Source organism: Engystomops pustulosus, chromosome 8, assembly GCF_040894005.1.
Source record: "Engystomops pustulosus chromosome 8, aEngPut4.maternal, whole genome shotgun sequence".
In the NCBI taxonomy this organism is placed as follows: domain Eukaryota; kingdom Metazoa; phylum Chordata; class Amphibia; order Anura; family Leptodactylidae; genus Engystomops; species Engystomops pustulosus.
In genome coordinates this window covers 86136555-86153480 of record NC_092418.1, presented here as the reverse complement: position 1 = coordinate 86153480, position 16926 = coordinate 86136555, and the positions used below count along the sequence as shown (strand labels likewise).

At 40.8% G+C, this 16926-nt stretch overlaps 1 protein-coding gene across 3 annotated transcripts in view; it reads right to left on the bottom strand.

Annotated features, from left to right (window-relative positions):
- Positions 1-16926, bottom strand: part of ZNF385B (zinc finger protein 385B) — a 389492-nt gene that overhangs the window by 323260 nt on the left and 49306 nt on the right. Inside the window, exon 1 of one of the 3 annotated variants that reach the window (XM_072121589.1) lies at positions 12495-12593. The exons of the other annotated variants lie outside the window; for them this stretch is intronic. The gene's annotated coding sequence lies outside the window, so the exon portion shown is untranslated. Of the gene's footprint in view, positions 1-12494; positions 12594-16926 lie in introns of those variants that run through there. 3 annotated transcript variants of the gene reach the window in all.

The following is a 16926-nucleotide window of genomic DNA, read 5'->3' as shown; positions in this document are numbered from 1 at the left end:
ACACACGATGAGGAAAGGGATCAAATGTACCGGGGCAGATGTATGTATCATGTCCTAAAGAAATCTCTGATCGCTGTCCAGAGCAACCAGTCACAGGATGGATAGATAGATAGATAGATAGATAGATAGATAGATAGATAGATAGATAGATAGATAGATAGTTAGGGGATATATAGATATAGGAGATAAATATTAGAGATAGATAGATAGATAGATAGATAGATAGATAGATAGATAGATAGATAGATAGATATGAGATAGATAGATATGAGATGGATGGCTAGATATATAGATAGATAGATAGATAGATAGATATGAGCTAGATAGATAGATAAAAGGATCACTTTTTTCACTATCATACTTGTTTTCGGAGTGTTGTGTTTTTCTATTGCTGTTAGACAGATTGGATTGGATATAGATATGCAACACCCTCGCCGATGCACGGCAGAGCTGTGTTTGCGAATACGTCCCACCATGTAGCTTGCAGCCTGTGTAGGGTCTAGTCAGCCCCACAGCATGTCACTACATCACACAGGGGACATTGCAGTGGTAGATCCTGCCTGGTAAGTCAGGAGTTAATTGTTTTATGTGATGTCATATGTGTCAGCCAATCACATGTATTGCATCCTGTCTCTGTGAGCTGAGAGGTAATTGGAGGAGCAGCCACCACCTGACCAAGGGGAGATAATAAAACCCCTGGCCAGGAATGTTCTAGAGAAGACTCTTAGAGGAGTTTCAGTCAGACCAGAGAGTCTGAACAAGTTAGACAGAGAGAGAGAGGAAAGGGGTATCATCCTACCTTCAAGGGTGATACCTGAAGCAATCCAGGACAAGCTGAAGCATCCTTCCAGGACACAGCTACCTCCCAGCCTGCCATTGCATCCAGGCTGGTGATCTACATCCTGTGGCTCCCTCCAAATACCTCTCCAGTACTCCACCATCTTGTTAAAGGCACGTTGCTGATGTTCCTGTCGGTTCCAATAAAGAACTGTAAGTGTTTCTGTTCAACCTCTGCCTCCGTCTGGTCCCTGCTACTCCGGCTGTCACCATCACGGGCACCCTGTCCACCACACAGAGACTCATACTCTAGACACCAAAGGGTTGCCCCAGGGAGATCCGCTATAGCAGCCTCTCCCTCATCATTTTCTTGCCAACACCACCCTGCTGGAGACCTGCCAGGCTGTAGGACAGCCCTCCGGTTCCCCATACCAAGCACCGTGACACAAGCGTGCTTAGGCCGCAACCGCCAGCCACTCAGGTACTGCGGGCCCCGGCTGTCTCCAGGCCCCAAGAAAAGGCTAGGCCCCGGTGGGGGATGTTGCAGATATATAAAGATGAAAATGAGCTATATAGATATTTATCAGTGATCGAGTTTTCTGGCGGAAGAAATTGTGATTATTCTGGCGACTACCCCACCTTCATGCCATGTGGGTGTGGAGGGGGCATGAAGGGGCACAGCCCATGGCGGAATTCCTGCACACTTTCGGAAATCTGTGAACATTCACAGTGTAGATAGATAGATAGATAGATAAATACAAAAAGAAATACACAAACGAAAATTAGCAGCACTCCAAATGACGTCTTACGCAGCGCTGCACAAAGCATGACAAATTGTTCCCTGTCCCCATGGGGCTCACAATCTAAACAACCTAACAGTATGTTTTGGAGTGTGGGAGGAAACCGGAGGACCCGGAGGAAACCCACGCAAACATGGAGAGAACATACAAACTCTTTGCAGATGTTGACCTGGGTGGGATACGAACCCAGGACCCCAGCACTGCAAGGCAGAAGTACTACCCACTCAGCCACCGTGCAAAATGATCCTCTTTATTCCAGATGTGACAGCGACATTTCGACTTTAAACAAAGCCTTTCTAAAGTTAGATAGATAGATAGATAGAATATAGAAAGGCAAAAAACAGCACTACAGACGATATGTAGTGAAACAATTAAGTTGATTTATTCCATAATAGCAGCAACGTTTCGGCTCAAGGTGTGGGCCTTCCTCAAGATAGATAGATAGAGGGGTGGGAGCGGGGTTTGAACATTTTCTAGCCTGACCATGCCTTATAGCCACAACCCATTTAAGGTCATGGAATGGTTATTTTGGGGCTGTGCAACCACATTTAGTAGGGTGGGCAAGTCATGTGCAATTTCAGTATGATACCAGTTTGCAGGAAATGAAATGTAGAGCAAATAACACAAATCCAATGACCTAATGAAATTTTGTTTTCCTCGGGTCCTCCGTTTTCCTCCCACACTCCAAAACATACTGGTAGGTTGATTAGATTGTGAGCCCCATGGGGGACAGGGACCAATTTAGAAAGTTCTGTGCAGCGCTGCGTAATCTGTGTGTGCTATATAAATAAAGGAATTATTATTATTATTATTGTAAGGCTATGGATATTATAAACACAGTATATTCCATATACTTACAGTAACAAGGTCTTGTCCCTCTGAATAGAATAGAAATTTGATTAGATATAAACTTATATCCTGGTAATACTGTATGACCTGAACAAAAGCCATGAAGCCCTGGTATTCCCCGGGACAGCAGCAGCCTGACGTGACACAATAAGCTGCATTATACCATATGTTTACCTTACCTCATAGACAAGAATGCAAAGGTAAAAAAAGATGGATTGTATGGAGACTTGTGATTGCGAGATTAGTTGTGTAATAACAATGCCTAAGAAATCCTATACTGAAGGTCACAGAAATCCCCCAACTGATGAATGAGTTACTGATCAGCAGCATTGTAACCATAGCAGAAGTAGGAAAACGGGGAGTTCTTACTTTCTTTTTGTTTATACATTGAAACTGCACCGTACTGTGCAAAAGTTTTAGGCAGGCGTGGAAGAAATTCTGCATAGTTTGAGAGCTTCCAAAAAAAAAGTGTTATTACTAGAGATGAGCGAGTATACTCGTCCGAGCTTGATGCTCGTTCGAGTATTAAGGTACTCGAAACGGCTCGTTGCTCGGACGAGTATTTCCCCTGCTCGAGATCGAGCATTTAATTAAACAAACACAGTGAAGAACAATGAAGAATAGAATAAAAACAGTGAACACATTTAAGTGAAAAACACAGTGAAGAATAGATTACAGATGTTCTGCACATCTGCTTACTTGTCGGAAGATACACGCGGAACGGCAGCAGGGAGACATCGCACAGCAGGGAGACATCTGGCGCAGCAGAGACACATCTGGCGCAGCAGAGACACATCTGGCGCAGCAGAGACCCATCTGGCGCAGCAGAGACCCATCTGGCACAGCAGAGACACATCGGGCGCAGCAGGGAGACATCGCGCGCAGCAGGGAGACATCGCGCGCAGCAGGGAGACATTGCGCGCAGCAGGGAGACATCGGGCACCACGGAGACATCGGGCAGCAGGCAGACATCGGGCACCAGGGAGACATCGGGCAGCAGGGAGACATCGGGGAGACTTCAGTGGAAGAAGAGGAGCGGATCCCGGGACAGCGTATCTCCTCTCCCGACAAGTAAGCAGATGTGCCGAACATCTGTAATCTATTCTTCACTGTGTTCTTCACTGTGTTTTTCACTTAAATGATCCTGTGTTCACTGTTTTTATTCTATTCTTCACTGTTCTTCACATCTGTTAACTTGTCGGGAGATAATATACGCGCGGAACAGTGAAGAATAGATTGCAGATGTTTGCATACATCTGCTAACTTATCAGAAGACATTCTTTTTCAATTAAATAACACATTTTATTCCCGAACCATGGTCCCTTTGAAAAATGCTCGAGTCTCCCATTGACTTCAATGGGGCTCGTTATTCGAGACGAGCACTCGAGCATCTGGAAAAGTTCGTCTCGAATAACGAGCACCCGAGCATTTTAGTGCTCGCTCATCTCTAGTTATTACCAAATAGCAAAATGAATAAACATATGTGAAAATTAGAAATTTGGGGCCACATTTATCACTTTTGTGCGCCTAAGTGTAGTAGTTGTGCCTAAATTCTGGCACACTCTTTTGCCAGAATTATCACAAGCTACAACCATCTGTGATAAGGTAATTTTCTGCCTCTTATTAATCACTTTACTTTAACACAGTTTAGGCGCTTACATGTGAACCTGCTAAGAGCTCCTCTCTGCTTCTCCCACATCCCAGAATGAAGATAACACTCACAGCAGCACCCAGGTGTGTGACACCCTGCACCCAGTGATCTCCTCAGCAGGGGCTTCTCCTGGAGGTATCCCCCAGTGCTGGTCTCCTGCTGCACCCCTGTAATTCTGCACAGTATCCCCCTCAGACACTGGTGTCTGAGGGGGATTCTGGGCAGAATTACATGGGGGACACTTGTCTGTACTATCTGCAACATTCTGTAAAGTTCTGAGCTCTTGCTTTGAGCTGAGGATTCTGCAGAATGTTTTGTAAATAGAAGGCAATGAACTGTAAATAGAGTCTGCAGCTCCTGTCTGCAGAGTATCTTATGTCTGTATTACCTGTTCTAGTGTCTAGCTGAGCTTTGTTGCTAGAAATGAGCTGTTCTGCACAGGGGCTTAGTGCCACTTCTCCGTTTACGCCAACTTTGGGCTGGAGTGTTTTTGCACCTAAATGAAAAAGTTGCAAGTGATGAATATCATTAGGCGCAGCAAAACATCTGGATTGGTAAGATAGATGAGGGAAAGCTGGTTATTTTTGCTGCGCGGCTAGTTTGGCGTTTAATCGCAAAAATAGCGCTAAAACAGTGCTCCAGTATGAAAAGGCGCAAAAATAACAGAAAAACGAGTGATACATGTGGCCCTTGGTGTTCCACCCTTTGAAACAGTATGAGCTCTTCTAGGCACACAGTGTTTGGTGGAACCAATGGGATCCTAAGAGTCGAACCCCCAACAATCTCCTATAGATAGGTTATCTACAGTGTATCATTAGGGTAGAAAACCCCTTTAAAGGGGTTGGCCACTTTTACATAAGTTACCTTTACTGTCTTATTAATAAGCTATGGATGCTTATCAAGTGATTTAGCACTCCTGATCCTTATCTTTAGGTGACTGCAGACTCTCCCTGATTCTTTGTTTACATGTGTGAGCTCTGATGAATAGAACAGGCAGCAACAGAGATATGACTCATCATGCTCCCCTCATGCAGTGAAAGAAAGGTACAGTGGGAGACACCATTGGGAGGGGATGGAGCAGTAAGAAACAGGAAATTGTATATATGCAGAGGGCAGTAAGGTGAGAACAGGGAAGGCTGAAGCTCTCACAGAATGGAGCAACATATACATGCAGAGACATGACTAATGGAAGAGTCTTATTAAGAAGTGACCAACCCCTTTAAATTTAGTTTTTGTATTAAGCATATTGAGGCAGATTTATACAATTCAATGTTAGACTTGAAAGTTTTAAACTGCATCATAATTGCATAAAGTTCACCAAAACACTACAAAGAGTTTTAGACCCAATTTGGACATTTTCATGACTAGCACAAAGGGCACATAATGGGGGAGATTTATTATTAGGCAGGCATCGAGTGCCAGTTTTTAGGCTGTGCTGCGGATTTAGTGGCAAATTTAGTGGCTTAAATTGCTTGACAAATCTAGCATAAGGTGTTAAAGTTTGCAGTATATTTAGTACTTTTTTTGTTGAAAAGTCACACATCGAGGCGCATCTAGTTGAGCTATTTCCTACGCCAAGAGGGGACTGGATTGGATAAACATCCAAATTTATGACTGTTTTTAAAGTTGCCATCATAAATCTGACCTGCACATCTGGATTGCCAATGCAGCAATTCTACGACAATTCAACACCAGAAAACTGGTGTCATTACATGGATACATTCTCCTAATGTGGACATTTAGGCCACACCCACTATTGTTGAGACCACGCCCACTTCCAGACAAGTCACCACCTGTTTTGAGATAAAAACCCAATTAATTTTTCAAATGCATCCCGGCTCTTTTTTTCCTTGTCTTCTCTTGTCTAAGTGTGATTCATCTAAATAGTTAAACGCACCAATTTAATGGGGACCTGTCAGCAGAAATTGACATGACAAATCACTACTAGTATGTTATCAAGCAGATTAACACCCTCTATATCATGTTTTATTTCATGGTTCATTGTGGTGGCATAACTTAGATAATCAACCTTAAATTGAGGTGTAAATCTCATGAGATGGAGAAATCAACACTGAAGTCAAGCTCTCCCCACCTCAGAACGCCCCTCTACCTTGATTGACATGGTGTACCAGACTTCAGAAGAGCCCTTTAATGATGTCCCTTGATGTAGAGCCATCAATTACATCAGAGGGGGTTTTCTCAGATAGGGTGAGTTTTATGGTATTACTGAACTTGCTGTAGTGCTGTGAATTTATACAACCTATTGACATCTCAAAGTTGATTTTCTGGGTAATGCCACCAAACTGGGCCATAAAAGAAACATGATTTGAAAGGTGTTAAGATATTTCATAACAAACTGTTAGTGGTTTATAAGGTCACTTTCTGCTGACAGGTTCCCTTTCAACAGATTCATTATTGGTCTGATGAGATTTCAGTCTATTATTATAATTTCAAGGCAGTCAGGCTGCTTCTCTGAAGGCTTCCCCTGCACGGGAGAAAAACAGCCTACAGCAGTAGTGGGAAGAAGTATCTACCATAAATACTCGAGTATAAGCCGACCCGAGTATAAGCCGGGACCCCTAATTTTACCACCAAAAACCAAGTTAAATTTTGAATGAAAACTTATTAGGAAACAGATTTTAGCCCCTTATAGATGAAGTAGTAATATTAAAAATGGGATCATCCTTTAATTTAGCGGTTTTACAACAGGACTCACACAACTATAGTGCATTATCATTTCATTTTACTAGTTCCATAAAAATACTTATAGATGTGAATCCTACAAAAAACAAATCCCATAATAAGTTTATAATGTCCCATGAGTCACCTTATGTCATGCACCATGAAGGTGAGTCAGGGCAATAAACTGATAGTAATGGCAAATCTTATTACGCTCTAACATGGAGGAGATAGAGGTATGAAATTTACGCAATTATGAAGACGCTTTCATTTTGCACTGTAAATTAGTTTAATGTAAAGCTGCGGTAAAGATCTGTAACATGTCCTTCCGATGTGATAATTGTAACGGATGCTGACATGACACAAGACTATAAGTAAGCGGAGCAGCAGGGCGCTGTCTAATTCTCCCTAGGACAAGCCGGGTACAAGCGTTCTTAGAAGCAATAAACCATATGGCAAGCAGCTTAGTTTCAAAGGATATTATGTAATCTATTTGCAAAGGAGACATCATGTGCATTTCTAGTAGTGTGCATTGTCATAAAGATTTGTTCCCTTTAATAATTCCCCGTAATGGACTCTAATACCAAGTATTGGACTGTCTTTTGCACTTTTAAACTAGAGAATGTACTTGCTAAAAAGAATAAAGAAAAGCAAAATTAGAGATGCCCCAGTGGATAAATGGCAGATGTTGGCACAGCTAAGGGTATACCAGCAGGGCTCATTACATTCAGACCTATACGGATATAGCTTTGTAATGTGACCCACGGCTCATCACTTCAGCGAATGTTTCCAGATCTAATGCAGAGGGAATATAGTGATTCCTCCCTCAGCAATAGTATCACTATTTTATGTTCTGTACTGTATTATGGAAGAAAGGAATATATGTGTCCTATTGCTACACTATAAAAGTGCTAAAGCTAGTGCTGACAGTGCCAGTACTTAAAGGGGATGTACAAAGTTATTGTCAGGTTCAGAGGTAGTGGATCCTCTGAACCAATGCGGACGACGACACAAGCCACTACCTGGGACCGGAGTCTAAGTGGCACCCGGTTTTCACCAGAGCCTGCCGCCAAGCGTGTTGGACTTGCTGCGGCGTGGTACCACCAGGTCGTTCCACAGGCGTGACTTGTCCGCAGTGGCAGCCAAGGTCTAGGTACACAAACTGCAGCCAATCTCGTAGTCTGGGACAGGCAGGAGGTCAGGACGGGCAGCACAGGATCAAAGTCAGGGACGTAGCAACAGGTCAGGGCAGGCGGCAAAGGAGCAAAGTCAGACATGGAACCGGGGTCACAACGAGAAATCACAGAAATAGCGCAAGGCATCAAATAAGGCTCAAGGCACGAAGATCCGGCAGGGCTTGCAGGAAGAGGCAGACTTAGTTTGTTTTCCAGGAAATGGCCAGCGCCAATTAACAGCGCGCTGGCCCTTTAAATCTTCTGAAGCCGGCGGTGCCATAGGAGTCGGGAATGTGCACGCATGGCCGAGGAGGACGGAACAGGAAACGGGAGTGGGGAGAAGTGCTGGTGGCACGCAAGCGGTGGGAGAGGAGCACGGGTGAGCCCGCAACCCATGATATGGGTGTCGGGAACACCCATGACAGTTATATTGTAATTGCCTATTCACAGGAAAGGGGATTACAATGTGACCAATGGTAGTCAAAATTCTAGGAACCATGCTGATCACAAAAAAGAAATTGAAAGAAACAGCCGTTTGTCTGAATCAGTCAGGTTGTCTGACGGCCACGCCCCCGGATTTGTGTCACATAAAACCCGGCGCCGATGCTCCAAAATCGGGAAACCCAACGGAAATGCGTCCGACGGATCCTAAGTAAATATGCCCCACTGGCTCACATTTATAAAAAACAGTGCATTTGCATAATTTGTTTGTAAAGCTAGACCGCACCCCTTTACTGTGAAGCCACACCTCCTACACATAGCCACAACCTTCTTGTCAAACAAGTAAAAAACTAAAAATCTAACTCTTTTGATAAATATAGCAAATGGCATCTTTGACTGCATTTTCTAAAAATGACAGACAATTTGCCCCTATATTTTAAAACCAATCCCAAAAATAAATTCCACAAAGTCAAAGAAGTTTTAATTGATTGGGATCCAAAAATCCAAAAGTAAGGCATGTATAAGGGTACATCCCAGACATGACCTGGAATACAGAAGAGCCTATCACACCGTCCTCCGTACTATTATCATGTAACCACAATGTTTTATACCTGAATATTGTAAGAATAGAAGCTTCTATAAGGGCAGATAAGAGAATATCAGACATTTTTATATTCATCCTCCCCATGTTTCCCTCATGATTTATATCATAGAAGAAGAATGCATTGAATGTACTGATCATATATGTAAGTTATATCTGGACCTGGTTTCCTAGATAATGATGCCTTCACCTGTCTGTCTTGAAATCCTAGGTTCACCTTTGATAAGTGGTTCCATATAAAGTGTATATATATTATTATAAATGATCAGCTAGCTGGGACATCTAACCTTGACATGTCACCAAGAATGTAACTAATGGATCATTAAATCCAGATTGTGACAGACACAATCCATCCTACTGTTCTTATTAAGGGTGCTATCTGTACGTAGCATACAGGTTACACTTTAAATTACTGTTGGATCGCACATAAATATAAAGACAATTCCTGAAGGTCATTTCTAGGCTATTGTCTGGGATATAGATTTAAAGGAAATCTACCATTAAAGTCAAGCACTTGCTCATAGATCCAGGAACTGTGACTGGTAATCTTATATTTGTTATCCAATGCCTCCTGCCTTCGAAAATCAACTTTCAAAATTATGCTAATGGACCAGAAGGGTTCTGGGGGTGTTGCCACAGGCCCTCTATTCAATAGCTTCACAGGCTGTTATACTGTCTCACCCTTTCCTGCTCCCTTAGCACTTCACTCCTCCTTCAGCCAGCTGTAATCTCACACATTGATAGGGGTGAAGTGTTCCTGCACAGAATAACAGACGGTGAAGCTGCAGCATGGAGGGACCAACAATTTTAGAAGGATGGAGGTCATGTGTGACACTTATAAGAAGATTACCACAGTCACGGTGCCTGGATCTATCTTCTTTAAGAATAAAATATATATTTTTACAGTTGAACAATATTACAAAAATACTAATATAGCTTTACAATTCCCTTTAAAGGGGACCTTTCTCTAACTAAGCACTCCACCAATTCCAGAGCAGTTGGAAGGTTTTGTTCTAGCTCCCACCATTCCTGAGCAATTAGGCCTTTCATATGAATTTCTACTGTCAGGAGGGTGGTACCAGAAGATTTCCTACAGCCCAGGACCACCCACTTGACAGTCAAGAGCCAGACTAGCATTTCTTTCTGCTGAGGCTTATATGTCTACAAATGGCAGAGACTGGAGGAAAAATGACCACTGAAATCATTGCAATGGCAGCTAATAAAGGAGGGAACTGGATGCAAGATTTTTTTCATATAACAACGCACCAACCCTATAGTCTAATACAGGCCGCACATGCAGGCTGTAGTGGGTCAGCGACTTGTCACCCATGAGCCTCTGTCATCCTGAGGCAATTTATTTTGGTAAAATGAGACTTTATAGATACTTAGAGAATGTTATAAGAGGGAAAGAATTAGCTTTCCCTGCCCACATTGGTTATGGGTTTCAGACCATCAGTGCACTTCAACTCTTACAGTAAATAATAACTATATGGTAGATACACCTACCATTTGGACACCCTGCACAGTTGTTTAGGGGATCAGTATATGTGGTGACAATTGTCACCCTAAAAGCAGCTTCCTAATGTGCATGCTACAAATGTAAGTCATGGGCTGAGCCAATGCACATCACGGCTCATAAATTATGATGTGGACTGTATAAAGATACACAGGGATGGTAGTCTGTTCTGAGATTTTCAGAGAAAACAAACAGGGTCCATATGCACTTTTGGTAATTTATATAACAGATTGCAAAGAGGTTTTCCTGGATGAGAAAACTGACTTCTTATCCTTCTAACTGGTCGTCAAGACCTTTGGTGGTGAAACTCTCTAATGAGAAGAAGCTGCAATCCCCTGCAGCACCATTGTATGTAAGGCAGGTAGGTAGACAGACACGGACTGGCATGGGTAAAAAGAGTTAAACCCCCATTGATTTATAAACTGAGGAAGGGACACAATATTCTGTTCTCTGAAAAGCTGATCAAACCAAGAAAATCCTATTAAACTTAACTTTTTCTTCTGTGAAACAGACTCACAGAGAAGTCAATGAAACTAATGAAGAAGAATATTGTAATGGGATTTAAATTATTCTTCTAATGAGACAAAAGTAGTGATTTATCTAGAGGGCTTTGGACAATCTACTGCATTTATATATGAGTAAATTACATTTGGTAAAGGGTATAAATAATACAATAGGATTTCTGCCAGCTATGTACTCCAGCTACACTGGCAGTGGTGCCCTTTTCTTCTCACAGGAATTTTAAGTTCTCAACGCTCTCATAGCACTGTGTTTTTCCTTTTTCCTGTATCTGTTGCATAAAAATGAAGGCGGCATATAAGACATAGGGGCAGATTTACTTACCCGGTCCAGTCGCGATCCAGCGGCGCGTTCTCAGGGGAGGATTCGGGTCCGGCCGAGATTCACTAAGCTAATGCGCCCGATGTCCACCAGGTGTCGCTGCTGCACTGAGTCCGTTGGAGTTCACTGAAGTTCACCAAGCTAGGCTGGGTGCAGGTAAGTGTGTGTCGAGCAACACATTTTTTAAATAAAATACGGCGGTTTTTCTGAATCCTTCGGGCTTTCCAACGGCCACACCCCCCGATTTCTGTTGCGTGCATGCAGGGAAAATCTGCGCAAAACGGTAATATTCGGGTAACCCGACGGAAAAACGTGATTCGGGCCCTTAGTAAATGACCCCCATAGAGTTATTGTTACTCCAGGAAGACATAGAGGACAGTTAGTGCTAAACTATGCTACCCCAAACTATCACCTGCCTTCTTGTCTCTGCATATCCTAGTTATATGGGACAACCATAGAGACAATCCCATCCTAGGTCACAGTGTAGACATGTAACAAGTCAAACAGACAAAAAACACAATAAGACACACAATCCGAGTCAACAACAGAGAGAGCCAAAAAGGGCAGAATTGTAATATGAAACAATAGTCAATAATACAAGGCAGAGATCAAGTACTGTTAGAAGAAACAAACAACAGCAGAAGTATGAATAGAGCAAGCAAAGAATTTGACCAGCAAAAGGTGGAGTGAGCGCTGAAAACTTATAGTGAGGATGGTGGGAGAAGCAAGTACTCACAACCAGAAGGTGTTAACTCTTGCTAGTCAAACCAAACCGCAGATAGATAATGTGGCCGAACACAAAAGACAGATTGCCGCTAGAGCCTAGTTCCTACTCCCAGACGAGTGAAACACAGTCAGCATCTCCTTAATCTACTAGTGCACATCAAGGAAGACACAGACAAGGACGTGACAGATATTATACCTACAAAGACTAGTAGTTTCAGCTTTATACATGACTTCTAACATTTGAGAAAAGTTTATATGAAGCCATAATATGGAACAATAATAATTAGATATCATTAGCTGAATGTCTTAGATGATTGTCTACTAGAGGTATCTTGTGGTCACATTTACTGACACCTCTTCAAAGCTTTTGTACAATTTTGCCACCTTTTTTTTATTATAAATGGACTATATTAATAGGAATGTATGAAAATTGTCCTACCCTTTGTGCCAGGAAGTTTGCATGGCTGGCTATACTCAACTCAGCTTCCTCATCAAAAACTGTCTGAGTGAGCTTCAGACAGTGGATTCCCTCCCTCACCTCTTGCACCAGTCTAAGCTGCAAGATAAACTAATCCTTACAACTCGGTCATGCTCCTTCCCCTCCCATCTCACAGAGGGCAGCTCAGTGTGAAACACCAAGTCCTCTCGCAACCTCACAGCGAAGTGAAAAGAATGCACGTCACTTGATGTCTTGAGAATTTAGGGTGCACCAGTAGGCTACTACACCATGTTCATAAATGAAGAAAAACTTGGTAATCCTTGGTTTTTGAAGAAAATCAAAGAAATTTTAATTATATTCCAGTAATTTGAATAAGGCAATCCAAAAACAATTTTTTGCAACGTTTTGGTCTTAGAAATCAGACCTTCATCAGGCACGGATGGAAAGGTATATGTGTGAGAAGGAGGTAGAGATGAAGCGCGATACTGTGACCGCTGGAGCGGTGGTGGATTGCGAGAAAATAGGGGACACCCGCGAGTGATGAACGTGCAACCTCACCACCTTCCATTACACAGCGGACAGCAAAATCTCAGTATTCATGAATCTGGCGCCCCCTGCACTGCTAAGCAAGCGTGCACTATATTTTTCAGTGCACTTTGTTCATGCTGCAGAATCGTGGCATAGACAGAATTGTGCTGTAATAAAGTCAGTAATAAATGTGGCGCAAACTCCGACTAAGCACTAACAGCCCCTTTAGGTGCACATTTTCTCTGTCTTGTCGGAGACAGTGCAGCCGTGAAACAAAACTGCACTTTATAATCACATGTGCAAGCAGTTTGCACGTTCTTTTCGGTGCAAACTCGGACAGAAATCTGGCGCAAACACTTTAATAGATGTGGCCCAATGTCTAACCCCACTCGGTCATTCTGTACAATTTATTATAAATATAGACTTTTCTAAAATTGAGCAAATTCAGCTTTTCTGAAATTCGAAGAAAGTGAGAGGTTAGAAAACTCCATTATAAAATATTCTCTGCAGACTTCCATTTCCATTTGAAATTTACTCACTTGGAGAAACTCATACAAGTTCTGAAATTGAATGATTCCAAAGAGGGTAATGAAAAGGAGTGAAATAATACATAACGGTCCTTGAAATCTTCGTGGCACAATGAAAAGACTCGGTTTCTGCAGCTGTTCTAATGCAAGGTTCATCTCTCGGTAAATATAAAACACTGAAGTAGACTTACAAATGTCACGAAAACTAGGTTATTCAAGATATGTCACTGTCATATTGTGACTTTATTTTTTGTGTTTTATTTTTCCACTTACAGAGCTGTATGAGGGCTTGTTTTCTGTGGGATGCATTGTACTTTCTACAAAATTACAAAAGGTGTGAAATTGACAATAAAACACAGTTGCGAAATTTTCTTATTGGCTTAATTTTTACATTTTGTTCCAAATGACACATTTTTTAATACCTTAAAAAAACTTGATCTTTCTGTACAAAGGAGACTTGACTCAGGGATAACAGATAGTGAACCCTAAAACTCAACCCCCCCCCCCCCAACAGCCCTTCCTCCTGGACTCTGCATATTCTATGGAATAAGGAACAACCTATTTAGACAGGCCCTCCCTGCACCAAAGTGTGGACACGTAAAAAACAGGCAAACACATAACACAAAGGGGAGGTTGGCAATCCAGGTCACCAAAACCTAAACACACGAAACACTTTCAAAGAAAAATCACTGTTTTGCCATTTAAAGACAATTATTTTTTATACTTTTGTGTATGATGTTATTATTGAAACAGTTTTGGAAACTTGGCAAACTTTTTATTAAATTTGAATTTTGACAAAATGTGAAAACACAATAATATTTGGGCTTCTTTTTTACTACTATGTCGTTCACCATAAGGGTAATCATTTTTATATTTTGATACATCTATTTAATTTTACATTCTATTAAAAGAGATGTAGGGGGGGGGGGCATTTGAGGCTTTTTTTTTACAATATTTACGCTCCGTAGAGTCTTTAAGTTCTAGATGCTCTAGGGCTCAATACAGTTCTATACTGTGTATTTCTAGAATGCTGCCTCTACTACAACAGGCTGCCTTGGCAATCAGTTTTAAAGGCATGGTCTACCCAGAAAATAATTGATATTGTTTGTAAAATGAAGAATTAATAACATTTTCCAGTTTTCTTTCTGTATCTCTTGTCAAGTGATGTCACCCAGGTGCACAGCTCGTTATAACACGGAGATTAATCAGAGCTGTGTATTATAATGAGTTGTGCACCTGTGTGACATCACATGACCATAGAGGTCTCTCCACAGAAAGTAAACAATGAAGGTTTCTATAGAATGACAGCAAGCAGAGATCTGGAAAACTAATGCAGACAATATATAAAAAAAATATATAACTTTTCACTTCACAAACAGTGTCAATTATTTGCTAAAAGTGGACAACCCTTTTAACGGTTATATAATACAATACAGCAGTCACTTGCCCAGTTTGGATAGTACTCAGCACATGAGACCTCTCTATACAGATGTAACGTCAACATCTGCCCCATACATTTGCCCCAAACGGTTATTGCTATGTCCGTTACAACCTGACCTAAATGTGTGACATCATATTTCTTCCTCTCATGACCCGAAAACAATTTTTTTGGAAATGGTTACCATCATGCAATCATCAAAAATGAAAAAAATGCGTATATCCAGATTTGTACTGACCTGGAGAACAAAGCTTAAAGGAGTTGTCCACTTTCAGCAAATAATTGATATTTTTTGTATAATGAAAAGTTATAAAATCTTCCAATAAACTTTCTGTATCAATTCCCCACAGTTTTCTAGATCTCTGCTTGCTGTCCTGCTATGGAAATCTTCTGTGTTTACTTCCAGTGGATAGAAATCTGTCCAATGTCTTGTGATGGACGTGTAGGCTCAGGAGCCGTTATTATCATAGAGAGTAATCAGAACCGTGTGATAATAACTGCATGTCCATCACATTACCATGGACAGGCTATCTACTAGAAGTAAGCTAAGAAGTTTTCTATAGAATGACAGCAAGCAGAGATCTAAAAAATGATTAGGAACTGATAGAGAAAGTATATTGGAAAATTGTATAACTTTTCATTATACAAATAATATCAATTATTTGCAGAAAGTGGACAATAATACTAATAATAATTAATATAATTATATTATAATTAATAGTTAATATTTATACCACACAGTAAATTAATATAAAAAAAAATACAACACAACTGTAATTTTGGCTACATTGCAGCATCCGCCTGCAGGATCTCTTCACTGAAATCTAAATTTGTACATGTATAAACTATCATTTCATATTCCCTCTCTACTATATTTCTCTTCTTCTGAATGTTAATTATACTGGGGAATAAATCATAGGAATAAAGATACAATTCTCCACTTCCGTCACTCTGCATGTTACCGCATCTCAATAAAACTGGTATTTTGTTTGTATAATGAAGGACTCTCCGCCTTTTAAGAGTGATTACTTTTTTGTAAGAAGAGGACACTTAAGAGGGAGAAGAAAAAATAGTCTAGAGAATGTCAATGTTTACTGAGAAATGAAGATGATGAAGGCTTCAAATCCAGATCATAACACAATCCTTGTAAGTGACTTCTCCCCAGAAGACTTTGGGGGTCATTTATCTTTATTTTTCTTCCTGTTTTTTCTGTCTTTTTTGAGACATTTTTTGGCACATTGCAATTTGGGTACATTTTGAAATGTCTTCTGCCAGACATTTGTTTTTCGGCATTAAGACACATTTATCTTCTACTCCAGACTTGCTAAATGTCGCAAATGTCATTTATTATTTCAAATTGTCAAACATTTTTTACTTTTTTTGGCGCAAAAAAACTGCAGACTAAAGCATACTTAAGGAAAACTTAAAAATGGAAAGAAGTGGTTTGTGACATCTGTGCGACATTTTTGAGACATTTGTAACAATGTCTCAAAAAGAGATCTTAAAAAAATCTCCCATTTAACATAAGTAAAAAGTAAGATTGATAAATTACCATAGAAGCAGGCAAAAACTAGCCAAAACAAACAGGGTTAAACTAAATGACCCCCTCTCTGTTCCCATACTTCAGTGCTACTGTAGGAGTGAAGCCGGTTCTTATTTTTGTTTTCGTGAATCTCAGTAATGTCCTATGCAAGTAGCAGAGCCATAATTTTCATCTAGGTAGTATTTTAACTAGAAAATAACTATATTTTACAGAGGTCACAGACGTCATACACAGCCACCAATTATCTCTATGCACATTGGAATAGTATAACAGCAGCTCAGTCTAAGGATGGACATAGATGTTTTCAGTATGTCATATAAAAACATAGCCAAATTTATTTTCAAATTTAATATACAAATATTCACAAACAAATATTACATTGTATTTCCTCATTTA